Raw genomic sequence first — 26,488 nt, forward strand, 5'->3', positions numbered from 1 at the left:
GCGGCAGGTCCCTGAGGATGTGTCACTCTGAGGACGAGGGGGTGCCCGACACAGGCCAGGGTGTCCTGAAGCACCTCCCGTGTGTGGGAAAGTTGGACATTGGATGAGAAAGATGGAAGAAGATTTGATGCCTTTGCATGGTGGGGCTGGAGAGGACGACTGAAAGTACCTCAGACGGCCAACAACAAACAGATCTGTCTGCGGAGAAGCGCAGCCAGAATGCCCCTTTGAAGCAAGGGTGGATCCCGTGCATTGTGGACACGGTGTCAGGAGAGGCCGTCCTGGGGAAGGCTGTCGTGCTTGGTAAAGGGGAGAGGCAGCGAGGGAGAGCCAGACGCTCGGTAAAAGGCATGGATAGGGCTGTGGCCACAGGAACCATCCTGAGGCTGGCACAGGACCGGGCGGTGTTTTGTTGGGCACGGGGTCACTGCGGGCCGGGACTGACTCAATGGCACCCGACAACAATAGCTATCTATCTATACCTAACATGAGGTGCGACCCACCCACCTTCCCTGTGGGAGACCCGGGCTCAATTCCCGGCCAGGGAGTCGCAGCCCTGACCCGTCTGCCTGTGGAGACTTGCCTCCCACTGTGATGCTGAAGGGGCTTCTGCGGGTCCTACAGGCTGAGACTGGAAGAAAGGCCCGGTGACCTCCTTCCCAAGGAACCAGCCAATGCAAACCGGGTGGAGCACATCCACAACCGGCCGCGGGCACTGCGTAGGACGGGGAGCCTGTTCCTTCTGTTCCCCGTGGAGCCACCGATGGTCACAGGCAGCTAAGAGCCACTGACCACAGCTCGGCACTGTCCCAAGCCTTCTCCCCAACAAGTGACTTCTGAGGGGCTCATTTGATGCTTGCGCCTCAGAAGTGTGCCCGCTTGCTTGTGTGTGGGGTGGTGGTGGTGATGGTGTGTGTGTGTGGGACTCAGGCCCAAGGCTGTTGCATCCTGTCCCCTGGGCGAGTCTTAAAAACCAAAACCAAACTCATTGCCACCGAGTTGATGCCGACTCACAGGGACCCTACAGGACAGAGTAGAACCGCCCTGTGGGTTTCTGAGACCGGGACTCTTTATGGGAGTAGAAAGCCTCCTCTTTCTCCAGGGTGTGTGGCTGCTGGTTTCGAACCACTGACCTTGTGGTTAGCAGCCCAACACCTAACTCACTACAGCACCAGGACTGCGGGAGACCCGGGAGGGCCTATCAACGTGGCATTTGTGACAGGAAGCCTCTCCCAGCCCCCCCCCCCCATTGTTGAATAACAGTCTAATGTATTGGATAAGCACGGAATAATTAAGCAGCGAGCAGCGCCACTTCAGAAATTAGTCAGTAATGATCAGAAGTGATTCATTCGCAGCTAATGAGGCAGCAGGGGGGTGGGGTGGGGGTGGCCTCCAGCACACGGCTCATCATCACAGCAAGAGGTGGGTGGACCCCCTGTGGTTTCCCAGCCAGGGCCGGTCTGCAGGTGCAGGAGGTGGGAGGTCCATTCCCTGTCCTCGCCTGAGCACCAGGCCCTTTCTGGGGGAAGGGGGGTGCTGTGGGAGCCCTCCCCAATGCCCTCATGCTGAGGCAGCTTGGGGGTCTTCTGGCCGGATTACAGATCCCAGGCTCTGGAGAGGGAGGGCTTGTAGGGAGGCTCAGGTGGCTACTGGCAGGCAGGTAGGCATTGAAACAGGCCGGACAGTGCAGGGCACTTGGAGCTCAGAGTGGCCAACCTAAGTGTGGCATTGACATCTCAGGCAGGTGAGACCTCCAGGCCCAGGAGCTGGGGTCCATGCCATGCAGCCACTGGGAAGTTGGGGGGTGGGGGGAACATGGTGATGTGAGGGTGGGCTTGGGGGCATCAGGGGATCTGGGGGTATAACTGCATTTACATTTACTGCCTGTCCCCTAGATCAGGGAGTGAGGCGGGGGGACCGGGTTCTGCCACCCCACAAGTGGGGCACTGAGGAGTAGGGACTGGGTCACCCCGCCTATGGGAGATGGAGATTCAGGGGGCAGATCACCCCACAGTCAGGAGACGAGGGCTGGTGACCAGCTCACCTGATAGATGGGGGACTGGAGTTCAGGGAGAGCCCATCGCATATGGGGGAGTGTGGCTGGGGCTGGGGGACAGGGGACAGGACCAAGCCTCCCTCACTGACTTATGAGCTCACATGTCCATCCAACTGTTTTCAGAATTCTCTCCAGAGTGTCTGCCAGTCTGTCTGTCACACGGTGGCATCCTGTGTGTGGATGTGACGCTGGAAGCTCCATCGCCAGCATTTCCAACACCGGCAGGGTCACCCACTGGGAGCAGGTTGAAATGGAGCTTGCAGACTACGAGCAGACAACGGGAGAAGGGAAGGATGGGTGGTTCACGTTGGTGGGATTTGACACTCAAAACGTTACGGAAATGCTCCTCCGGGTTTAGGGGATGTCACTGCTTCCCAAGGGCTTGGGAGTCTGGGCAGCATGGGGCCTTTCAGCCGTCTTCTGGAACCGTTTCCTGAGCCAAGCCCGGGCCCCTATTCCCTTCTCCATGCTTTTTAGGGCTCTGTTCCCCTCACCTCTGTTCCCCTTGTTGTTTCTGACCCAGCTCCCGGTGGCCGGTGTTGGCTGGGGTTTCTCTGCCCCCCTCTAATGGGGTCCCTCCTGGAAGCTTCAGGGTTGCTCTGGGGGGAAGAGTGGGGCTGTGGGGGGAGGGGGACCTCTGCCTGCTCCAGACCTTTAGGGCTCCAGGTGGTGCAATGGGGGTGCAGATGCCCTGGAAGCTTGCCCCCTCGGGGTCAACAACCCTGTATCCAGGCGCTCAACCTGGCTCCTGCCTCCACTCACCCAGCTTCCCAGCTCAAACTGGGGACCTCAGGCCACCCCCTCTTCTGGAGCAGGCTCCTTCTCAGTCCTCTTGACCCCCTGTCCCCTAGCAGAAGATGGATGCTCTTCTGTTCACGCTGTTGGGACCCTCGGCTGCCCCAGGGCCTGGACCCAGCTCTGGCTCACAGGACAGCTTGCTGCCCTGCCCACAGCAGCCTCACGGCCTTGGTGGGTGGTGGACCAGCTGCTGGTGACTCCTGTGGACCCTCGAGGGCTGGAGGAGGCATGCTGCAGGGGATCTCGGTAGTCTCACGGATCTCCAGGAGCTCCCGGGGGTTGAACCATGGACCTTTCGGTTAGTAACTGAATGCCCCTCCGTCTGCATCTCTAAGGGCCGTACACTCGTACACTCAGGAAGAAACGTGGCATGAAACGCTAATGGAGTTTCCCTATGAACTTCGTGAAGGCCCCGTGTGCATGAGGACATGTGTACATGCATGCACGTAGACACACACACACATTATCATGAGTCAGAATGAACTCGATGCTAACACACACACACAAACACACACACTGCAAGAGGTGTTCATTTGAGCAACCCCTGTGCGTGTGTGTGTGAGTGTGACTGGGTGCGTGAGATTGTCAGTGTGTGTGTGTGACTGTGTGTGAGAGCGTACATGTGTGTGAGTGTGTTAGGTGTGTGAGTGTGAGTATGCGTGTTGTGTGTGTGAGAGAGTGAGTGAGTGAGCGTGAGTGTGAGCATGTGTGTTATGTGTGTGTGAGTGAGTGAGTGAGTGTAAGTGTGGGAGTGTGCGTACCATCGAGTCTAATGTGCAGTCTGTGGCTGCAGCCCGGCATCCACCCATCTCCTGGAGGACTTCCTCTTTCTCCACTTGACCAAGTGATGCTCTCCGGGGACCGGCCTCTCCTGACAACATGTCCCAAGTCCGGAGGTGAAGTCTCAGCACCCCTGCCTCTCAGGAGCACTCTGGCCGTCTTTCTCCTGAGACAGATCGAGTCTGGCATTCCGTGGCACGTTCAGCCTTCTTCACCTACATGCTATTCAAAGGCACCAATTCCTCTCTGGTCTTCCGCATTCCATGTCCACTGTCACATGCGTGTGACACTCAGACCGTCGAGCTCTGGACTGAGTCGGGCCCTGAGCACCTTCTTGTTCTCGCTTCTTCTTCCTCTTAAGCCATGTGCGGTGTGTTCCCCAATCCGCACCTCCCTCCCCCCCCCCCGGGGGACACAGGGACTGGACGGAAGGGTCCTGCTGTTTATCATGGGGTGTGTGTTGGGGGGAGGAGAGGGTGTCTCTCCTCAGCCCCAGGCTGTTTGACTGAGCTGAGGGTAGAGAGCCTCCAGGCCCCTCCTCATGTCTGGCCTCCCCCCCCCCCCCGCCCTCCTGCCCCACACTTGGAAGTGAGATCCACCTCCACCGCTTGGGCTTGAGCATGCAGCCTCCCTCCACCACCCCACGCCCAGCTCTGCCCCACAGCGCCGGCGCTGCCCACAGGAAAGCAGCGGCCACAAGTAGGCCCCGTGCGGATGGATGCCAGCCCTCTCCACCGCCCGCTGTCCCCCTGGCTGTTTCCCAGGCACCCTGCATTCCTGAGCGGGCCTCTCTGTCCAGTGGGGTCTTTCTCATGGGCCCGCCGGACGTCTGCGAACAATCCTGCCCTCTGTTTCATTGTTTGTGCGGTAAGCGAGCTGGATTACGAACAGCCTCCCTCTTCCTGATTCTTCCCCAAATCACCCACCCAACCAGCCCGGCCTGTTCTGCATGCTGGAAGCTGGCAGCCCACCAGCCCCAGGGCCCCTCCCTCTGAGCTTTCCCTCAGGCCTGGGGAGCACCAGAAAGGAGGCCCCTCCTTTCTCCATGAGCACTCCCCCTTCTGCTCAGGTCATTCCACGCACCCACCAAGCGCTTCTCTGGACCAGGCTCCGTCCTCTATGCCTGTGATAAGGCACACACCACAAGGGGGGTGGTTAACGAACACAGGTTTAGTTTCTCACAGTTTCTCTTGGCCACTGAGTCCATGCTGACTCAGCCTCCCTGTGGGACAGGTAGAACCTCCTGTGGATCCCCAGACCACCCATCTTTACAGGGGCGGAAAGCCTGTCTTCCCCCCACAGAGGAGTGGGTGGGGTCTAGTGGCTGACTTCATTGTTAGCAGCCCCCGTGGGCAACCCCTTCACCTCCGGGGCCCCTTTCTCTCAGTGTGGGAGGCGGGAATTCAGGGATCCAGCTGCAGGTGAAGCCTCTCCCAGTCACTCGTCTGTGTGTGTGTGTCTGTCTCTGACTCTCTCTCTATGTCTGTCTCTGTCACTGTCTCTCTCTCTGTCTCTGACTCTCCTTGTGTCTGTCACTGTCTCTGTCACTCTGTCTCTGACTCTCTCTCTTTCTATCTGTCGCTATCTCTCTTTGTTTCTGTCTCTGTCTCTGCCAGCTCTGGGAGAGGACCTTGTCCCTGCAGCTTCTGCTCCTTTACCCCTGAGTGATCTTCACGGGCACCTCTTTGCCCTGTCTCCACCTGCTTCTCTGTGCCCAAGACGTTCTTTCTGGGTCTCAAGGGGATTGGCATAACATGCACCCACATGCATTGGGCTGCTGACCCTGAGGTCAGGGTTCAAGACCATCAGCTGCTCTCAGGAGAAAGATGAGACTTTCTACTCCATCATGAGTGACGGTCTCGGACCCCACGGGGACAGTCCCACCCTGTGCTATGGGTGCTGTGGGCTGGCAACTACCCGAGGACAGTGCATTGACGGGTGCCTTACTGCTGCTCCCCGGACATCTCACAAAGATTGGATGAAGATGCTCCTGCATCCCCGTGGCCCGATTAACAGGACTAAGGAGCCCTCTTACCAGATGGATTTATATCCCTCAGTCGGGGTGTCCACACATTCTGAGGGGACACAGTTCAGCCTGGCCCTGAGGACATCAAGGGGACAGTCCTGGGTGAGCTCCGGGGACCTGGGTGACGGGGCCCACTGAGGCTGCCAGCCCACAGGGGCACTGTCCAGGAGGAGCCCACTCTTCCCCAGCGGCTTCCCCAGCAGTGTGGGTTAAGGAGCCCTGAGGCTTACTCCTTGCCTGCTCCCTGCCAGGTCAGTGGTTCAAAACCACCAGCCGCTCCACGGGAGAAAGAGGACGCTTTCTACTGCTGTAGCGTGTCACAGTCTGGGAAACCTGAGGGTAGTTCCCCCCGGTCTCACGGGGTCTCTGTGACTCAACATGGATTTGACAGGCCCGAGGGTGCTGCTCGTCATCCTGGCACGGGGGCCCGCCTCCCGGCCTTGGGGGCCAGCCTGACTCATGGCGCCCGCACAGATGGCAGATGGGCAGTGACCCACGGGTTCTCAAGGGCTGGAGGCTTCAAGCGGGAGATCACTGGGTGTCTGAGGCTGCAAGGAGGTGCCCCCAACATTAGCACCTGAATTTCACCTGTGCCACCAGGGCCTCAGAGCCCCTGAGGAGGGTGCCCGGACAAACCACCATCTGAAGTAGAGGCACCTCTGGCTGCCTGTCTGAGACGGCGTCTCTGGGCTAAGCCATGGATGGGGAAGATGTGGAGGGAGATGGGGGAGGGGGACATCATTCTGAGCCTCCCCTCCCCCCGACCCCCATCCCCGCCAGGGTGATGGCAGTTCTGCAGGACATGTGTGGAGACTGAGGATTCTCAGGCCTCACATGGGTGCCGCTTCCACAGCAGGCCCCTGAAGGTCCCAGGAGACAAAGGTGCTGTGTGGCACCTGCCCGCACCCCGTGGTCACGGGAACAAAGACCTGATTGAGGGCTTGTGGCCTCTGCGGGCGCCTGGAATCCAGCGGGTGTTTGTCTTTGGGAAGGTGCTGCTGGGCCCTTGCGGGAGGCACTGCCGAGACTCGGGCTCTGAGCTGGTTTGCAAGCAGTGGGCACCATCGGGAGACTGGAAACGACTGCCAGGGCACCGTGCCACAGCTAGGGGGCCCGCAGGGGGAGGCTTTCCCTAAGGCACTTGGAGGTGTGCCAAGCCTCTTGAGTGTTTCCGTGACTGGATCCCAGGGAGCAGGGGGAGTCGGTAACTCACCCAATGATGAAGGTGTCCTGTGTGTGAGATCACACGCATGTGACAATCAGCTTTCTGGACAGGGACAGATGGAAAGTGGTCTCCAGATGGCCCTGGCTTCCCTCCTGCCTGTCCAATGGCCCTGGGGCCACTCTCTAAAGATCGGGAGTTGTTGGCCCTTTCATTGTTCCTCTGTTCCCATGACCCTCTGTCTGCTGTCTGTCTGTCTGTCCATCTGGGGTGGCATGCAGGACTGTGATGCTAGACACTAGGTCAGCAGCAATTCAAAGGCCAGCAGGTCACTTCCATGAGGAGATGGGCTTCCTGGAGCTTGCAGACTAAGACGGGCTAGGAAGAAAGGCCTGGTGACCCACTTCTGCAATATGAGCCCAGAAGCCATTGTCCTATGGTCTGGCTTTGGACAGGTCCTGGGGAGGGACTAATGCTGGCAGTAGGCTATCATGGTTGGTGAGGAGGGGGCCAGGGAGGCTCAGGCGAACCCTCAGTGAGCTGGGCTGGAGCTGGACTCCGAAGGATGTGCTTGGACTCTCCCACTCGTGTGGAGCAGGTGGTGCAGGACCAGGTGAGGACTGTCCTCCCACCCGGGAGTCACCTAGAGTCAGACTCAACACCCAACTACCTCCCCACGGTTCTGCTGCCCATCGGTCTCTGACCTAACGATCTGTCGTCTCTCAATTGGATCTGTCATTTATCAATGTATTTAGTAATTATCTTTTGGGAGAAAGGCAAGACTGCATCTCACGTACTTTGGGGAGAAAGAAGAGGTTTTCTGCTCCCATAAAGAGTTACCATCTCAGCAACCCACAGGGGCAGCTCTACCCCATCCTATAAGTTGTTAGATAGATACTATGATAGTTAGTTGTTTTTTGTGCCAACCTGGCACCCGTCAGAAGCTATGGGTGGAGTTTAGCCTGTCAATCAGGTTGCAGCTTGATGATCTCCTTTGGAGGTGTGACAGAGATCAATGGCTCTCTGGAGGCAGACCTCTCTCTCTGCTTCATCTTCACGTGAGCAGGCCACTCTGAGACCTGCCAGAGCTCTGCGATGGACTGTACCATTGGATCCACAAGACCTTGCAGCTGCCAGACTGCGATCTCCCTGCACTCTGCATCACTGTCTGTGGCTGCATGAGTCTGAAGAGGGACGTGCGCACTAGAGTCAGACTCATGGCCTTAGGTTGGACTGGGATGTTTCCTTGATATGAAGCCGCATTTGTTTCTCTAGCCAACCCAGCCTAACAGATATTAAATAGATTGATAGGTCAAATCAATAAATGATAGACAGGCCAAACCAAACCAAACTCACTACCACCAATTCCAACTCATAACTTCTTTCAAGTGTCTATCTGGAAGAACCATGGCCAGATGCTCCTGAGAATTGATGGTGGCAAGATTGTGTCTCATGTTGTCCGGACATGTTGGATGTGTTGTTCGGAGAGACCAGTCCCTGGAGAAGGACACCATACCTGGTGACATAGAGGGCGATGACCCTCAACCAGATGGGTGGACCCAGTGGCTGAAACAAGGGGCTCAGACAGGAGAACAATTGTGGCAACAGCCAAGACCAGGGAGTGCTTGCTCTGGTGCACGTTGGGTGGCTAGAGGTCGGAACGACCTGGATGGACGTCTTGTCCGGAGAGACCAGTCCCGAGGACACATGCTGGGTAAAGTGGAGGGGCAGTGAAGACGAGGAAGGCCCTGGACAAACTGGTGGACACCTGGCTGCCGCCATGGACTTGGGAACAAGGATGACAGTGACTCAGGACTGGGCAGTGCTTCATTCTGTTGTGCAGAAGGTTGCTATGGGTTACAGCCAACTCCACGACCCCTAACAAGAAGACTGACAACAATATCATCATCTACCTCATTTATGGAACCATCCTCTATCAACCTGTTCAGTATCTATCATCTGTCAATTGGGCCTATCATCTATCAACTTATTTAGTAACTGTATCATTCATCAATCTGACTTATCATCTATTGCTCTATTTAGTGTCTATCTACCTTATCATTATATGTCATCTCTGAATCTATCTATCTATCTATCTATCTATCTATCTATCTATCTATCTATCTGGTTTATGAAGGGTGGATTCTCCAAGACCAGGAGCCCAGTTGAAATTCCTTTTCCATGAGTAACTGACCAAGTCCTTCACCTGAAATCCCAGGTCAGTCCCACATGGGCTGGAGACGTGGACTGGCCACATTTTTATATAAAGCTAGTCTGTTAATTATTATCGTGAACTCGTTGCTGTGTCTGTAATGTTGGCTCACATCTCAGAGTGTTGTTTAATGTTCAACAGCTCTGGGAAGTCACCGATGTACATTGGTAGTCCCGTAGTTTGCAGTGGAGGCTGGCTCGGAGAGGTGGCGTGGATTTCCCAAGGACCCCCAGTGAGCCAGCTGGCAGAAGGGCTGGGTCATGTTTTGATTGTGCATCAGGTGAGAGGAGAGGTGGGGGTCACATGTCAGACCACCCTGTTTGTATCCAACAACTCTAACAACTTACCTCACTTTCTGATCATTGGTCCTATTCTCCTTGCCCCCCACTCCACCCCTGTTTCCCCACTTGTAGGGTACCATCTTCTTCTTCACCAAGATTAACACCTGTCTACCTTCCCTGTCCCTCCCACCCACCCCCGCCACCCACCTTTGCCTCACCTTTATCGGCGCGTTGACGTGTCGTGAGCTGCCCCTCTTTGGAGGGCACGTGATGCTGTGTTGCTGTCGGGGATGTGGACTCTGTTGTAATGCCCAGCACAACGTGGTCCTAAACGCAGCAGAGGACGTTCTGCCCAGGCCTGGGCTGTCCCCACGCGGCTCCTGTGCTGGAGCCCCACTGTGCAGGGCCTTCCTCGTGCAGACGCTGCCCTCTGCTTTACCAAACGCGCGCTTTTCTCCAGGGACGGGTCTCGTTGATAGGCGTGATAAGCAGAGGCAGCACGGGCACTATTGGCATTTGGGGGACGGGTCATGCTTTGCTGTGGCAGCTGTTCTGTGTCACAGCACATTTAGCAGCCTCTCTGACCTCTGCCCTCCGCCCTCTACTGCTGCTGGACAATTCCGACTCAGAGGGACCTGGCAGGACAGGGTACAACTGCCCTGTGGGTTTGCGAGACTCCACCCCTTTATGAGAGCACACGGCCCCGTCTTCCTTACTCAATGTCCAGCCATCACACTCATAGGAGGAGGTGGACAGGACCATTGCTTGGGTCACCTGAGTCCTCAAAGCAGCATCCGTGCCTTTCAGCACTCTTAAGAGGTCACGTCCAGTGGACGGACCCAGTGCAGCCCATCCTTTGATCTTCTGACTGCTGCCTCCATGAACATGGACGGTGGGTCCAAGGGGACAAGAGCCTTGCCAACTTCAATCTCCTCTCCGTTTGTCGTGATGTGACCTACTGGTCCAGCTGTGAGGATTTTGCCCTGCAAGGAAGGCCATCAACATGTCCCAGAGTTTGTCAAATGCCCTTGAAGGGCACAACGACCCCAGTGGAGGGTCACAGGTGGGCACCCGAGAAGACACCACCACAATCTGGACCGCGCACATGCCCACTACCCTTGGAAGTCCCTCCTGCCCTCTCGTCCCTCTGCCAGGCCTTCTTTCTGTTCTGCAGATTTCCACAGTATCAGCTGGACTTTCATACAGGTGGGCTTGGAGAGGAGGCACACTCAGACCTCAGCCATCGTGCGGACTTGGGGGTCCTGACTCCTGCCACTCTGTGCGACCCAACACAGGGAGCCACACACCCATCTCGAGATGTCCCGGCCTGTAGGACAGTTCTGTCTGCACTAGACTGTCATCTGTCCCATGTGCAATGGGGTGCCGGAGCGTCACTGAGAGACTGAGAGTGACCCACAGGCCCAGACAGGAAGTGAGCACATGCCTTTCCAAACATGGCTCCTGCAGACGTGCTCAGAGCAGGGCTGCCACAACCCTTCCATTCCAGAAACACTACAACTGCAGTAACGGGAGGATTCTGCAGGGTGAGCATACCATCAGCTGACTCAACGTCCACCAGTCAGTTGACTTTTATGACTGACATCACTCTTTTCAGCCAGGCACCATGTCTGGGCAAGATGACCAGTAGGACAAGATGACCAGGGGGACACGAGATGACCAGTGGGACAAGATGTCCAGTAGGAAAAGATGGTCAGTGGGCAAGATAACCAGTGGGCAAGATGACCAGGGGGACAAGATGACCAGGGGGACAAGATGCCCGGCGGGACAATAGCTTCTGCCTTTGTGAGGAGCCTCCTCTCATGTCATTTTCGAGGGTCTGCTCAGTGCGATCCACGTTCATGTCCAAGTCTTTTTGTCCTTCCTGCATCCACAGATAGCACAGTCGGGTGGTTGACCTGGCGCCGCCCACACTTCCGGACTGGGTGTGCCCGTGGGCCCTTTCTGTCCGGTGACCTCAGTGCTCGGCAGCACAGTCTGCCAGGACGGAAGGACTTAGCATCCACCCAGGAGGCTGAGAAACACTGGCCAGTGGGCCAGGGTCTTTAAGGAATGTTTTCCTTTCCCTAAAACCCTTTATAGAGACTTTAAAATCGATCTAATGATGCAATAAGTACTCCTGAATCCCTGTATTAAAGCAGCATATTTTTCTTTCCCAAAGCCACCTACAAATCTTTCAAGCCGGCCACATGTAAGACTACAAAGACTTTATTCTCCTTATTTTGGTAGAGCAGGGATTAGTCCATAATCCGTCATCTCAATGCGAAACAGATTAGTATGTTCTGTGCCGCGCATTCACAATTAACGCTGGATATCATGTTGTGTTCGGCGACTGTGCCTTCGCACCCGGAGTCTGGCCCAACTCGAGTTTTCTGGGCTGGCTGGGGACTGACAAGCATGGCTCCTGGGGAGCGTCTCAGGGTGACAATGTCGAGCCGTGATTCCTGCCGAGGGACACGAGGTCCAAATGGCACAAAGACCTGCTTGCTTTTTGTTGTTGTGCATGTTTTCTGTGATGCCTGTGTTTTCAAAAAAATTTAAAAATTAATTTTACATTTTGAAACAATGCAAATTGGGACTTGTGAAGAATCCCCCCAGTTCCCAAGACGAGGAGACAGGCATCGATGAGCTTTAAGTGTGTATTTTCACACTGGAGTTTTTCTACGTTCACGCAAAGATGGCATGTGGACCAGAGAAACAAATCCAGGGACACGCATACATGTGTCAGCAAGAGCTTATATCAAGGAGGAATTGCGTATCAAGGAAACGGCCCTGCCCAGTCCAGATCAAGTCTGTAAGTCCGACACTAGGCCATAGTCCCTCGTCAGACTCACGCAGCCACATGCAATCGTGCAGAATGCGGGAAGGTCGCAGGGCTGGGGGTGTGTCGTCGTGTGGATGCAGTGAAGGGGGGGCATGGCAGTTCTCAGGGTGACCAGCCGGCAGGACAGTGAAGGCAGAGAGAGAGAAAGAGAGAGAGAGAGAGAGAGAGAGAGAGAGAGAGAGGTCCCCTGGGCCCTCCTGGTGACAGGGCCACTCCCACAGGAGGCACCATCAGGCTGGGACTTGACCTACAGGCTGGATATCACCCCTGTACTTGTATACGTCCCCCGGTTGACATGGAACTATGTGATGACCACACGTGCCGACGTGGCCTCTCGGGCACGGATTCACGGCAGCAGATCTGACGCCAGCGGGCTGTTTCTCACCGTACATTAGACTGGAGCTAGCCATCTTCACTGTTGTCCTCCGGCCCCCTGGGTTGGGTGTGAAAGAAGGAATCACCGTCTGGTCCTGCGCCTTCCTCACAATTGTCCTTAGGTTGGAGTCCGTGGTCGTGGTCCCTGTGTCCGTCCGTTCCACTGAAGGTCTTCCTCCTTGTCCATAACCCTCTGCTTCGACAGCATAATGTCCTCCTCCGGGGACTGGTCTCTCCTGGTGACATGCCCAGAGCACCGAGGCCACATCTCAGCACCCTGGTTTCCCGAGAGCCTCTGGCTGGACTCCCCAGTTGGTAGGAGCTTTTCCTTTGTCCTCTTCTTTGCCTGGGGGATTTCAGAGGTGCCCGGAGGACAGGTGTGTGCGCCCTGCAGTGCGAGCGAGTCATACTCTTGGTGGTCTGGAAACAAACCCCTGCTGGGCAGGGCCACCTAGAACGGGGTGTTCTTTCCGCAGCACACGGCCTGCACCCACTGCTGCGTAGCCTCCCAGGTGCCACATCTCTCCCCATGTAAGGGACTCTTCTCCTGCCACGTCTCTGATGAGAGACCTTTCTGTACCCAGGATGCTGGCAGAGAGCAAACCAAAAGCAATGCACCTGGCCGGCGACATTCCATCTTGCTTACCTGCCACCAGGTGGTCACCCAGTACCCCCTTCACTGGAGCAGAATGGGGTGCCCACTGTCAGACACACAGGGAACCCCTCGATGACATGGCCACCTGGAGCAGCCTCGTGGCCACCCCCAGACACAACAGGGGGCTCTCCATGCCGTTCTGTTTCAGGCTCTCACCCGGGTTCTGGGGCCACACCGCCAGGTCTTCCTCCCCCTGAGCAAACAGCTGGCTGGATCTGAACTTCTGGCCTGTGACTAGCAGGGGTGTTTAACCGAGGCCTGGCCAGGACTCCTTTGTGTAACGATCCCAGGCTGGGCAGCCTGATGGGCAGGGCCACTCTGTGACCCGTGGGGTCACCTGTGAGTGGAAACCAGGTGGGTGGCACGCGTGTCGGATCTGCTGGTCGACAGGTTTCTGGTTTTGATGGCCCTGCCCACAGTCGGGCCTGTCAGGCCACCCAAATCCAATTAGCTCTGGGCTCAGCCAGTGTCATCACTGTCAGCGCTTCTTCCACAATTTGCTTGGCAGACAGTTTTACGGCAATTTTCGCTGTGATTAATCCCGATGCCGCAGGCACGAGCGAGAGAGGTCGTGTTAAAAATGCGGCAGCCAAGTGCCCAAAGTCACTGGGCAGAGAGTTAGCAACCTGGGGCGGGGGGAATCTTTGAGCCCTGACCTCACACTTCTCCCTGCCTGCTGGGACACCCCATTCTTCCCACCCCTTTATTCAACACCAAGTGGGGTCCTGACTTCATGCCTTGCTACGGCCTGGTGCGGTGCCCTCTGGCCACCCAAACCACAACCACGCCTCACAGTGGCTATCCTGTGTCCACAGAGACTGCAACTCCATCTGCAAGTTTGTAGGGCACACGTGGCCACCAAAATCCACGTCCCACCCTGCCTCCCCCACCCCACCTGAAGCTATGCCGCTATGTGAGCGCTAATTATAGAATTAAACAGAAAACAACAACAGGCAAAATTGCAGGTATGGGAGCGATCTATATTTAGTTGTTATTAAAAGCTGTTACGAGAAGAAGCCAGGAGGCCAGCCCTTCATCTCAGGGGCTCTGGGCAGACCACCAGGAGGGACTAGTCCCTGGAGAAGGACATGCTGCTGGGCAAAGCGGAGAGTCAGCAGAAACGAGGAAGAGCCCCAAGGAGGTGGGCTGATGTGGGGGTTGTACCCAGGGCCTCAAACAGGGCAAGGGCTGCAATGACCACATAGACCGGGCAGTGACCCGTCTCGTCGCCCACAGGGCCTCGGCCAGCAGGAGGCCACCTGCCTTCGGGCATCTGATGGCAGACGAGCACAGAGATTGATGCCAGAGTCAGTGAGGGCCGCTCCGAGTCTCCCTCTCACTCGGTACCACTTATGGTGATCATGCAGGGGGGTGGGGGGTTGAGGGGGCCGTGCAGAGGGGCCTCGGGAACCTAGGGGAAGATGCTGAGGAGAAACTAGTCATTAAGGGCAGCACCCAGGTTCTAGTTCTCTGTCCTGTGGATTCTGCCATGAAGCGTTCACTGGGCCAATTAACCTCCCACTCCAGGGCCTGGAACGTAAAGACTGAGCAGGAGCACACAGTTTGTCCGGGGTTCCGCAGACACCCTTCCCTTGCTGTTCTCACTGCCGGGAAGTATCGCCGAGATGGTTCTGTGTCTGATGGAAGGAAATGCCACCGGCCCGGTGGCAGTGTCACAATGGCTACCGTCTTGGAGCTCCTGCCTGCAGCCCCCAAGTCCGTCCACCCCCTCGAGGGTCTTCCTCTTGTGCTGACCCCACTTGACCTGAGCGTGGCATCTGTTTTGTTCTTAGGCTTCCTCAGTGCAGGATGGAAAGGAGCCTTTGAGGGTGTCTTAGGGTTCAGGTCAGTGTTGGACCACTAACTGCACGGTGGGCAGTTCAAACTCACCAGCTGTGCCGAGGGGGCAAGGCGAGGCCCCGCCCTCCTGTAAAGATAAAGGCGGGTCCCGGTTGATGGCACCGGGTGTGGGCTGGGTGTGGTGGGTTCATCTAGAGATCTAGCACAGGGAGCCAGCATCCCAGAGTGGCACAGATGGTGTAGCGCTCAACTGATAACGTGAAGTTGGCAGTTCTGAGCACAGGAGCCATAGCGGGGACGGTGCCGCCGGGTGGTGTTTTGTGCTGTTGCACATCGGGTCGACATGGGTCGGAACCAACTCGAGGGCACCTGATCACATCTTGCCTTTCGATGAAGTCTGATCTGGCAGGGGGTTTTCTCCCGTGGCTGTGCTTTTGAACCACAGAGATTTTCTCCAAAGTCTTCTAAAAGTTTTGTTTTGCTTTTCAGCTTTGTTAGGTGTCCGAGTAACCGGCCTCTGACCATCGTCGGGAGGTCTGTAGGCGCAATTGTATGGTGATAATATATAAAGATCATAGTAAAGTCATAGACGATAGGAGAGAAGGTAACATAGAGGAGTCAGACACATTTTATGGTAGCATGCTCACCTCCAGACGGCCATGATCTCAGCAGCCAGGCCCATGCAGAGAGTGGGGAGAAGGGAGAGGAGAGCGCCAATCATTATTGTCTTGGGGTATTTAAAAGGTAGCCGTAAGACAGGCATATTCAGTAGTTACCTACTTCACAAGGTGGGCGGTAACCACAGTCAAGTCTGTGAGCTCACAGGGGAGGAAATCTCATGCCTGCATTGGGGAAAGGCATGAGGTGGGATGGGTGCCTCTGGGGAAGGAGATAACAAGAAAGTCTGCTCCTACAGGGGGACAGGATCAACCATAAGACAGCATCGCTGTTAGGGGAGAATCCGTGGGAATGACTTTTAAAGCAGGATCACGTGCCTAGACTTTATCTCTAATGTAGCTTTCCAGATTCTCTCTGTTATAAGTTAGGGAACACAGTTCTGGTCATATTTCCCTCAGTGTTAGTTTCCCAGTTAGGTGCTGGCTGGTAAGTCCCCAGGTCAACAGTTCAGATCCACCAGTCACCCTGAGGGGAAAAGAGGAGGCTGCCTGCTCCTGTGAAGATTTACAGAGCCCGCATGAGGCTGCTATGCTGTGAAATCTCCTTGAGGGCCCAGAGTGTGGTTCGTCTTCTTTCTTTATAAAGACGGAGTAGACGTCTAGAGTTGTCATCAGTCTTTCAGGAGCTCTGAAGGGGCAGCGGCCTAGTGCTGGGCCGCTAGCCGAAACCCACTAGTGATGCCGAGGGAAGCAGGCGAGTGACCTGCTCCTGCCCGCCTGCCAGCCTGGACAAACCCCGGGGGCAGTTCTGTGCTGCGCAGTGACCAGGTGGTACCGTGACTCAGAGTTTTGGTCATCCACCAACCGACAAGCCCTGGTGTCGCAGCGGTTAAGCACTGGGCTGCCCAGCGAAAGGACAGCAGCCACATCCGTGCAGCAGGTCTGCAGAAGACAGGCCTGGGGAGCATCTCCCATGCAGATTTCAGCCCAGGAATCCCCGTGGGTAGTCATCCCCTCCATCAGCCAGGTCACCCCTGTGGGTGGGGTCATTCACTTGAACACAGGGTTGATGCACACCCCCAGTCTTCCAGTTCCATTTATCTTGCTCGATGTCATGTTCCCCATGGTCCTCTCTCCCTGTTGTTGGTTGCCTGTGCGTGGGTCAGTTCCCACAGTAACGACGAGACAGCCCCGGGAGCACTGGGCAGAGCTGCTCCAGAGGATTTACCCTCCCACAGCTGGTGGCCAGGCCTTTCTTCCCAGGCACCTCTGGTGGGTTTGGCCTCCATCATTTCCGCCATATGTGCCCTCAAGGACTCCTTCGTGTCCTGCACCCGAGCTATTGCCACTGTGCGAGCTCTGACTCAGAGGGTCCCCACCGGGCAGGGGAGAACTGCCTGGGGTCCCCCAGCTGTCCATCCTGACAGAAACAGAGCGGCTGGTGGGACCACGCTGCTGCCCTTCCAGAGAACCGCCGAGTCCTTTAACCACGGCACCTCAGACTCCCGCTTCCTACCTGTCCGTGTCTGTATTGCCACAAACTCAGACACAGCTGTTCTCTTTAGATCTGCTGACATGTCGTCTAGAAGGAGCACCGGCAGCCCAGCGCTGGCACGGGCGAGCTGGTAACCACAGGCCGGCAGTTCGAAACCACTGGCCGGGTCATCGAGGGGAGAAAGATGAGGCTTTCTGCTGCTGTGTAGAGAGGGACAGACTCAGAGACGCACAGGGGCTGTCCTCCCCTGTCGTAAAGGGCTGCTGGGAGACACAGCCGACTTGATGGCGAGGAGCTGGAGTTTGAGGAGAGATGACAACGGGACTCAGTTTTTCCTGAGACCACGGTTGGAGCTGAGCGTGTAGTTGACTATTGGGTTGATCTTTATCTCTCTGCTTGCCCACTGTTCTGTCTGGTTATCCCTGGCCCACAACGCAGAGGCACTCCACAGACAGGTTGTTGTCAATGGCCCTGGAGTGGGGCCTGTGCCTTTGTGATCCCTGTGATTGGTTACGATCCGGAGGCTTTTCCTGGCTTGATGTCTGGCGGCAGATCACCAGGCCTTTCTTCCTAGCCCATCTTCTTCTGAAAGCTCTGCTGACCCCTACTCAGCCACACAGCCACATGCAATCAGTCCTTCACTGACCGCCCGGTGGTGACCAGGTGCGCCGGCCAGGTGCCGAGTCCAGGTGAGAACCCTACCACCTATTGGCTGAGCAATGCTCTCCTAAAACTCGTGTAGGCCATGCCTGTCCTGTGCTTTTATTGTGACTGGGAACGACAGCTTCTGCCTCCCCAATTATATTCCCAGCCGGTTATTTCTCCCAGAAAAAGGAGCTATTGGTTTTGCGGCTCGAGACGTTTCCATGCGGCTTCACCTAGAAATGCACCATCCCCTCCAGAAGGTTGTTTGCTGCCTTCCCCATCACTCACCTTTTGACTTCATTTTCTCATTCAATCAAGGGCTCAAACACATGGAAACGGGGATGAGATTGTCCTTCCCACAAACGAGGCCGGATGAATCGAATCTCCACGGAGAAGAACAAATCTAACACAGACCTCACACCACATGCAGAAAAAGAACTCGGAAATGGATGGAAGATGTCATTAGAAACCCTAGAACTATAACGATCATCAACGAACAAATAGGGACAAGCCCAAAGAGCTTAACCCAAGGCATAAAGACACGGCCAGGCATAATGAAAAACTCCCACATGACAGAAGGCACACTAGAGGCCTGGGACTTTCTAAAAATACATTTATGTACATCAAAAGGCTTTAGTAAAAGAGTAAAAAGAGAACCCACAGATTTTGGGGGGTGGATGGGAGATTGGCTGTGATGTAATAATAAAAACCGAGCTTTCTGCTCCCATGGAGAGTTCTAATCTCAGAACCCCACAGGGGCAGCTCCACCCCGTTCAAGAGGGTCACCGTGAGTCAGAATGGACTTGATGGCAGTGAGGGCTTTGTGAAGTTTATCATGAGCCCTGGTGTGGTAGTGGTTATGCACTGGGCTGCTAACCACAAGGTCAGCAGTTCAAAATCACCAGCACCCCACGGGCGAACGATGGGGTTTACTACTCCGGTCAAGAGTTACAGTCTCAGAAATTTGCAGGGGAAGTTCCCCACTGTTCTATAGGGTCACTACGTGTCAGCATTAAGTTGATGGCAGTGGAGTTTTGCTTGTTTGGTTGGTTTGGTTTGTGGTATCAACCTAAGAAGGAAAACACAAATAATCCAGTCAAAAAATGGGCAGAAGCATGAATAGATCATTTATGAAAGCTGACATCCAGGTAGCCGACAACCCTGGGGGGAAAAGTCCACGATCATTACCTGTAAGAGGTGCTACCACCTCACACCAACACTAGGAGCCAAACCAAACCAAACCCAAGAGGAAACAACGGTGCTGGAGAGGACGTGGAGCGGTCAGAACCCTCCCACGCTGCTGATTGGATTGCAGGATGGTACAGCCGCTGCTGAAGATAGTTTGGTGCTTTCTTAAACGGATGCAGATGGAAGTGCCGTGTCCTGGACACGCTCTACTCCATCTGTACCCCAGGGAAATGAATGAAACACGAATGGCCTGACGCACACCCATGTTTATCACAGCGCGTCCACAGTGGCATCAAGAGTCAGAATCAACCAAAGCACGTGTGTGTGCAGCCCTGGAGAAGTGAAATTTAGACTATTCTCCATCTCTAAGACGCAACGATGGATCATAAAACGGCACACAACGTGGATGGCTGTGGGGTACAGTGTGCTCAGCAAAGGTAGGAAGCTCATCAAGACAAATACTGCACGAGATCGCTATTATAAAAGAAAGAAGAAACAACTCGGAGAAACTGCCTGCATGCTCACAGACATTGAAGCCGACCTTGAAGGCTATAGAGGGGCCGAGGGGCAAGAGGGAGGCAAGAAAGAGTCACATTCCCGGGCTTTGAGACTGGGATGAGTAGGGGGGTGCTGAGTAGGGGGGTGTGCTTACTGACTGTCATTGTGTTGATGTGTTAGGCCCTGCAACTGTCTTTTATATGCTTCCCCCTGTGTGTGTTTTACACTCAGAAAATAAAGAGAGAAAAACCCATCACATTTTGTTTTCTTATGCAAGTGCATGGGCTAGCACTTCTAGAGTAAGGCTAAGTACCAGTCAAGTCAACCTGTCCCCAATTTGACTGAGGGTGATTGGAATTTCTCATAATTAAGCCTAATTTGGTTTGAGAGAGAGAGAAAAAGAAGTCATCTCACAATACTCTCAAACTACTTATTTCTTTCCTTTCATGCAAGAAATTTAGTTTGGGCAAACCTAGCTTCCCCTAGGTTGGCTCCTATGGAAACATTGTTGCGAGCGCCCTCTTTGAGTTATTTGGTTAATACTCTGCTATGCTGTGTTTGTTGCTGGAAATGTTTAGCAGGCTTCCTTGCAAATCCCAGGGGCTGTCTGTTATAATGGGGCTTCCAATAATAGCAGTGAGCGCCTAATGCCGTTCAGCCCTAATGCCCCGCCTCCTTCCTCAGCCTCTCGTCCCCAACGACTTCCTCTGGCCTCAATTCCCATCTTCTGCAGGACATTGCCCGCGGTCCTGATACCAATGCTTCCCCTTCATGGTCAGAACCACTCAAAGACTCCTCATCCCAAGAGCTTTGCCTGAAACAAGGACCGGATGATGCAGGGGACCCCGAGAAGCTGGAGCGAGGGATCAAGGGGAACCCCCCCAAAAGGGTATTTTATCCAAGTCTCTGCTGAAAGCAACTGAGGTCCCCACAGGAATCTGTTGGGTATTGCGGGAAATGGTGGAGAGTTCCTACTATACCCAGAGTGATCATCTTGTTTTGGTGGTGTGTGTGCCTGTGCGTGTGTCCATCTGTGTGTGTGTGTTTGTCTGTCTCTCTGTGAGTTTGTGTGTGCGTGCTCTCTAACTTGATCTCTGAGATAGGGTGGGCAGATGAAATAAACCATCAAGCCAAGATGAGGGACATTGATGCTGGCTCACAGGAGACCTCCCAGGAAGGAAGAGGAGGAGCCCATTAGGAGACAAGGGCCTCTCCTCCGAGCCCCCCCACCTCTCTCTCTCACACACACACACACACACACACACACACACACACACACACACAGCCTCCCCCTGGCACTGGCACCCTGATTTCTGCCTTCCAGTCTTCCCCCTGTAAGAGCATGATTTCTGTTCATCAAAACCACCCCCTTTTGGCATTCCTGCCCGAGGAAGCCAAGCTCATGGCCGTGGGGCCGATGGGGACTCAGGACAGCCCTAGGGAAGCCTCCAAATGCTGGCCCTGTGGTGCGTGGTCCCCACCGCGGCCCTGCCCACTAAGAAAACCTTATCGCTGACTCTCCTTCTTCCTTTCCCTAGCCTCGCCTTCCACACCCCTGCACAGGAGCCCCGACTCTGACATTCAGACAAATCCCAGGAGGACTTTCCAAATACATCCCTGGGCAGGAAATCCAGAGGAAATCGGCAGAGAGGGACAGGCATAGTCGCACAGCTCCACGGGGACTCTGTGAACCCTTGGACTGTGGGGATACTAGCAGCATAGGGTTCATCTGTGGGGCTGTCTTGGAGTTATGGGGTACCCTGTTAGTGTGAGGGTTTTGGGGGACCCTTGCTAAAGAGCAAGCAAGTAGAAAAGATGGTGGAGGTGAGGGGCAGACGTGCTGACTGGTGGCTCTACCTTTACCTGGCATCACCTGCCTTCCCTGGTTCTGACCACACGTCCTCGGGAGGTGACATCCCCCATGGGCCTCAGTTGCCCTGGACTGTGTCTCAGGTTGCTTCCACCGGGGCAGCCTCAGAAACACCAAGATCAAGTGAAGAGGTGGGCAACAGGAAGACGAAGGGCTGAAGAAGCCCATGACCCTCTGCAGCAGGACGAGCAGGATCCCCACTCTGCAGGGAAGTCCGTCCTCTGCACAGAAGCCACAGCAGCCTCAGCCTGTGTTTCCCTGGACCGAGTCTCACACCCCTCAGTGGGCAGGCTGCCCTCATTTCCCCGCATCTGGGAGTGCGTGGACTCCAGAGGATTCTGGGTCCAGACCCAGTGGACTGACCCTGCCTGCTGCAGACTTTGCAGTGAGAGGGACCAAAAAGGATCAGGTAGGAAATTCCTTCTCTCTCTGCAAGTTCCTCCCACCTCTCTCCTGACAACATCCGAGGGGGGCCAGGGACTCAGCATGACCTCGTGGAGCAGGGGGTGCTGGCAGCATCAGGCTTCTGTGACAGAGAGAGGGGCCATTGTGAAGTTATGGGGTGTTGTGTGAAGAAACATGGTTTCAGGGGAGCCCAGGGGAAGAGGCCCTTCAGAGGCAGGGGTGGTAGGGTAGCTAGCACCCCAGAAGCAAAAAGGACTCTCCATCTCCTATAGGGAGGTTGCAAGGTGTTGAGAGACAGGACTCAGCACAGACTGGGTGGTCCTTTAAGGCCCCCTCCCCCCTGGCCCCGCTGTGGAGATGGGCTGGCCATGGGGGCACAGAGGGGTCCCCTCACCTGGATATTCCTCATCAGCCCCTTGGGGGATCTTGGCAGGACTATTGAGATGCTTTCTGATCCTGGGTCTTTCCCACCCTGTCCTGCGCACTGCCCCCCACCACCCCAGGTTTTATAAAAACGTGTGAAGGATGGTGTTCGCTGGAGTCCCAGGCTGAACTGGATAGCTTGAAGCAGACACAAAGGAACTGGGGCAGAAGCCGGAGCCTGTCCTGAAAATGCCAACGTGTGGGGCCCGCCCAGAGCTCGGCTGCTGGAGTTGCAGACAGATGGGGCGTGGTGGGGGGCAGGCAGGAGCAGTCCAGGGGGGTCCCCACGGTGGACAGGCTGCAGGAGGCTTGGGTCCCCAGGGCTGTGTTTGCTGAACTAGACAGAACGGCATGGTGGCTGGAGCCCTCTGTGGGGACCAATGAAGTGTGTTTACAGCAGAATCCTGGCCGGCTGCCTCCAAGGCTGTCAGTGATTCTGGAAACAGGGGGAGCCTCCTTTGGGGGTGGCATGCTGGCGGAGTGGGGAGGTGTTTTGGCAGTTGGCCTAGAGCTGGGTTTGTTGGGTCAGCGCCTCTCTTTAGTTTGCATCACACGCTGTATCGGGGGTCCCAGGCAAGGGGCAACGAGACCAATCGCCTCCAAACCCTCCCCCACCTGCAAGCCACACCTGGGAGCATCTCCTCTCAGCCTGCAGTGCGTCAGAATGTTCTGGAAACCAGTCTCCCAGGGCTCTCCCTGGGCCCCAAGGCCTCCTCCTGGCCCTTCCCCTCCCCCCTCCCCAGCCTCATGCCCAGTCATCCTGTCTGTAAGAACACCTGCCCCCCTCGGGCTCCATTCTGCCTGTTGGAAGGATTGGGAGTTGATGAGCATCTCCTTGGTTCACTCATCACTCCTCTGATCTGCAGACTCCTGCTCTTCCAGTCTGAGGGGCTCCCTGGCACCTGCCTCGACTGCCCTGCCCAGGGAAGTGGAGGCTAGAAGGGCGTGTGGGCCACACAATGGAGCACTGCTGGCCCCCTCCATCCTTGCCACCTTTCCTCTGTTTGAGTCCATGGTTGCAGCCACCATGTCCGTCCATCTCGCCGAGCGTGGTGCTCTTCATCACGGACCCTTTGATCAACCAAGCTGTTGTCCTGCTCCAGGGACCGCTGTCCCCTGGGGAGCTGTGGGAAGTCCCACATCAGAGCCCCGTGCTGCCTGTCCTTCCACGAGAGGCCCGTTCGTTCGTTCATCCGGCGGTCCCTGGGATATTCACAGTGTGTCGTCAACACCCTCATTCAAGGGCACCCCTTCCTCGCTGTCCAGCCTTCGTCACGTCACGCACCAGAGGCAGCAGGAAACACGTGGCCTGAGCGAGGGGCGTCCCCGTCCTCTGGGCGGCTTTGCTTTGGAACACCTGAAGGACATCTTGTACGGCATGCTTGCCAAGCGCAGCGGGTCCTCTGATCTCCTGACGGCTGCTTCTGTGAGCATCGATTTTGGATTCAGGTAACAGGAAAGCTGGCGGCTTTGGCCTTTTCTGTTTACCATGATAGTGTTGATCGGTCCAGTTGTGTGGGGGTTTGATAACTGTATGAAAGATGCATCAAAGTGGGGGGTGGAATCCATCCTGTCAATCAGGTCACACAGCCCGATGATGCCTCCTTGGGGGGGTGACACGCCTTCTCATAGAAAGAGAAACTTGGAGCCTCTCCCTGCACCCCACCACCCTCTCTGCCCCTTCACCTTCCTGCCTGCTGGGACTCTGCCCCAAACCCTGAGACTGCTGGGGCCCCTGTCATGTTTCCACTAACCTTGGATCCACATGGCTTGGCACCCACCAGCCTGTGACCTTCCTGCATTCTGTATTCAGCAAGTTCTCCGCATCCTCCCCACTTTCAACAGCGAGGCTGGGTCCTCTGCAGAGTATGTCTGCAGATGGAGTCTTCTTCGGGTCCCTATAACCCGTCCTTTACACAGCCCAGTTTCTTGGAAGATTTGCTCAGCATTCAGAGTCAATAAGCACCGTGAAAGATCACAGCCCCAACACACACATGTCCTGGCTTTAAGGCAGGAGGTAACCTCTTGTTCTCTTTGGAAGACTTCCTCTTAGCCAGTGACTAAGTTCTACACGAGCACATTGACATGTTCTGGACCCCAGTTCTTCTAAACATTATCCAGAGCCTGTGATCATCCATGTAGTCAAATCTCCCAAAATACAATCCCTTCCTGGGATTCTCAGACATCAGCAATGATATTCCTCACTCACGTGCTCTTCTGAATGTGCCTTGACTTTCTGGGTGGCTCCTGTTGATGGCTGCACCTGTTTTGGGGTGACCTACAGCAAAAATGTTGCTTGTGTGTGCTATTATTGATATTTGATATTTTCTGCATTCTGTTGGATCACCTTTCTTTTGAATGGACACAAACATAGATCTCTCCCAGTGGGTTGGCCACGTAGCCGCTTACCAGATTTCCCGGTGTAGATAAGTGAGTGCGGACAGGCTTGCATTCATTTGCTGAAATATTTCAGTTGTGATGGTCAGTTCCTGGAGGTTTTTGATGCCGCCTTCAGTGAAGCTTGCACTTGTCCAACGACATTGGCTCTTGATCATGGACTGTCTGAAGAAATGGTTGAAGGCCTGGCTTTTCCTGTGCCCAGTCATGCTGAGTGTTCCTTCCACCTTTTGAAGCAACTTGTACAATTCAACACCAGGCTCAGACATAGAAAACAATGACGATGACAACAACAACAACAACAACAACAACACAAAAACCCAACCAAAAAAACAAACTCATCACCACCAGGTAGATTCGGACTCACAGTGACCTGAGAACACAGAGTAGAATGGCCCCTGTGGGTGTCTGGGCCTGTACATCTTTGAAGGGGCAGAAAGCCTCATCTTTCTCCCCTGGGTGCCATGGGTGGGTTAGAACTGCTGATCTTGCAGCTAGCAGCTCAGCATATATGTCATGAATCCATCATGCCACCAGGGCTCCGTCGCATCCATAGGATCCTTCAAGACTGCTATTCGAGGCTTGAGTTTTCCCTTCAATTCTCTCACCTTGAGAAATACTGGCATGATCCTTTTTGGTCTTCTCACCCCGGGTCTTCCCACAGTTCATCGTAAGGCACGGTCGTCCTTTAGCTGCCCTTTGAAGTCTTCTGTTGGCCTCTTTCACCCCATTCTCCCTTGGCATTGTGGCACACTGCATGCATCCAACAGGTCTCAGTCTCTTGGACTTTCTTTTCTTTTGCTTTTTTTCATGTGCAACATCCTCTGTGTCATCCTGACACTCACCTGACCTTTGACCGTGAGCGTTCAATGCCTCGAATCGATCCTTGACATGGACTCTAAACTCAGGGGGCATAGTTTTCAAGGTCTCTCATGGGCTCGTCCTCATTTTCTTCAGCTTCACCTTGAATTTGCTTCCAAGTCCTGGGAGAGCTCTTCAGGCTTAGGCCCCTGGCCTTGTTCTGCCCCCAAGCTATCCAACTTCCCCAGCAAGGCTGACTGTGTCTGCCTCTGCTGGTTGTGGATCACTGGGCTTGGGCAGACTCCACGGCAGCTGACAATAAGGAAAGAGCAGCTGGCTGCCCTTGGAAGACAGAGTTGCGAACCTTTATAATGGGAGACGCAGTCTCTCCATCCTTGCTTCCAAAGAGCATTCTGGCTGCACTTATAAGGCAAAGCAGAGAGCCACGTCTTCCTCTCCGTCAATGGCTGATGGTTTAGAACTGCTGACCTTGCAGTTATCAACTCTACTTGAAGCCCGCAACGCCTGCCCCCACAACACCTACCTTCTGTGTGTCAAAGATACTTCCAGGGCAAGCCACACCTGCGCTCAAGCGGCGACATGTACCCTACATGTGTCCTTAAACACTTCATGAACCCAAACGAAAGGTTCTCTCCCGCCCCTTCCCTTTGGACCTAAATGTTTTAAAAGACTTCTTTGAAATGTGGGGCAATTATGCAAGCAGAAAAAAAAATAAAACAAGGAGTATCTAGAGCAAATATTTAACTTTGCCTTTGGTATGCTGAAGTCACCAGCCCCTGCCTGAGTCTCAGGGCATGTCCTGTGAGATTATTGACGTGGCTTCTCAAACCTCGTGGAAAAATCTCATGATCTTTTCATACCCTTTTTGAAGTATATATATATATATATATATAATCTCTCTCTATAATCATTTTAACGATTTCTTTTCCTTCCTTCCGGTCTCTCTTCATGGGTGCAGATATAACTTGGCACAATACATACTTCTGCAGTGGGCCGCCCCAGTGCTGACATGATCCCCCAACCCCCACTGTGGATCTTGTTGGCTGGAAGTATCTCCCACCCCCACCCCTATGTTGGAAGCCCCGAGAGCCCTATTACCATCCTGTGGGCCCCACCTGTAGGGGTGGTCCAGCAGCTGGGT

Source organism: Tenrec ecaudatus, chromosome 4 (genome assembly GCF_050624435.1).
Source record: "Tenrec ecaudatus isolate mTenEca1 chromosome 4, mTenEca1.hap1, whole genome shotgun sequence".
NCBI lineage: Eukaryota > Metazoa > Chordata > Mammalia > Afrosoricida > Tenrecidae > Tenrec > Tenrec ecaudatus.